Below are 2,242 nucleotides of genomic sequence, written 5' to 3' on the forward strand. Positions count from 1 at the left end.
CTGATGTGTTGGGTAAGGCTATATTAGAATTGTCAGACATATACTAGTGCTTCATGCATGTTTACTTATTTCTCCAATGTGTGAGTAAAATTATTCTGACATATAGTTTGGCATATACTAGGTGCTTCATGCAGGCTTCTTTTCTTTCCCTATTTGTGGGTGTGTTGTACTTGAGCAGTATCAGTTATATATTAGGTGCTAATGCATGCATGCTTTCTCTTCCCTATGAGTAAGTAATGTTAGATTAGTATCTGGCATGTATCCGGAGTCCAGTGCTTGGCTTGGCTTAACCTGTGTGTAAAATGTTTGAAAAAATTCTTTATTCTATATAACAGAAAGGTTGAATGGAAAACTGACACACACAAGCAGTTAACACATGCACGCTCCCTTTCTTTTAATTTTGGGTTATATTGTATTAAAATAATGATTGACAATATCAGCTACTCCCTACGTGCCTGTTTTCTTCCCCTATGAGTGAGTAAATTGTACCAGAATAGTGCCTGACAAATAGTAGGTACTTAATAACACCCATATTATTGCATTGATTTGTAAGTGATGTTGCACTAGAAAAATACATGGCATGTACTTGGCACTTAACATATATTCATTTCCTTTCCTGGTGAGAAAGTAAACATTTACTAGAATAGTACTAGCAATATATCAGGTATTCATTGCAGGCATGTTTCTTCTTCCTATTCATGAATAAAGTTATGATAGAATAAACCACTGAACATCCTGATGGTTCAATGCATAACTGCTTCCTTCCCACTTGTGGGGGTAACACTGCAAGAATAATACTTGGCATAAGCATTGGATGCACGCTTGCTTGTTTCTCCCTTTACGTGAGACATGTACTTGAAGAATACCTGGCTGCATCATGCTCATTTCCTTCTTATGTGTGTAAGTTTGCCTGTCATGTGCTAAGTGCTCAATGTATGTTTGTTTTCTGGTCACTCTGTGTGAGTAAAGTTGTGCGAGACCAGAATGCGCCATAGAGCAAGATTTTAATCCACACTTACTCCTTTTGCCTATATGTGTGTATGTAATTGTACCCACTCCAGTGTTCTTGCCTGGAGAATCCCAGTGGCAGGGGAGCCTGGTGGGCTGACATCTATGGGGTCGCACAGAGTCGGACACGACTGAAGTGACTTAGCAGCAGCAGCATTGTACCAGAGGAGTACATGACATTCCTTAGGTGGGCATTTATGCTTCTTTCTACCTGTGAGCACATTGGTACTGGAAGGGCAGCTGACATAGATGCTCAATGATGATGGCTCCTTTTTCCCTAAGAATTGTTCTTGACATATACTCCGTCTTCAATTCAATCTTATTTTCTTTTCCTATGAGTGAGTAATGTTTTCTAGACCAGAACCCTACATACACTAGACACTCAATGCAAGCTTGTATCTTGTCCCTTTGAATATGATTGTCTAGGAATAGTGCTTGGGATTAACCCTGAATATTCATTGCAAGGACTGATGCTGAAGCTGAATCTCCAATACTTTGGTTACCAGATGCAGAGAGTCAATTCATTAGAAAAAGCCCTGATGTTGGGAAAGGTTGAGGGAAACAGGAGAAGGGGACAACAGAGGAGGAGATGGTTGGATGGCATCACTGACTAAATGGACATGAGTTTAAGCAAACTCCAAGAGATAGTGAAGGACAGGGAAGCCTGGTGTGCTGCAGTCCATGGGATTGCAAAAAGTCAGACATGACTTAGCGACTGAGCAACAACAAGTGCTTGGGATGTGCTAAGTACTCTTCCTGTTGTTATTTTTCAGTGGCTAACTCATATCCAACTCTTTGAGACCCCATGGACTACAGCATGCCAGGCTTCCCTGTTCCTCACTATCTCCCACTATCTTCACTGTCCTCCACTATCTCCCAAAGTTTGCTCAAGTTCATGTCCATTGAGTCAGTGATGCTATCTAACCACCTCAGTTAAATACTCTGTCTGCTCAGTTCCTCCCCCTTAATTTAAGTAATCTTGAGTTAGAATAGTCCCAGGCATATATAAGAGATTCAATGCATGCATATTTCCTTTTGCTTACATGAGAGCAAGCTTGTACTACAATACCTGTTGTGTACCAGGCACTAAAGAAAAAGATCTTTATGTCCTTCACTGATACATGGGTAACATTGTGCAGAATACTGCTTGGCGTATACTAAGTGCTCAGTGCATGCTTACTAAGCTGTCATTGTGGGAATAATGGTGTTTATTCTAGCCTAAATTTTGGCATAT

Source organism: Bubalus bubalis, chromosome 12 (assembly GCF_019923935.1).
Source record: "Bubalus bubalis isolate 160015118507 breed Murrah chromosome 12, NDDB_SH_1, whole genome shotgun sequence".
NCBI classification, from domain to species: Eukaryota; Metazoa; Chordata; class Mammalia; order Artiodactyla; family Bovidae; genus Bubalus; species Bubalus bubalis.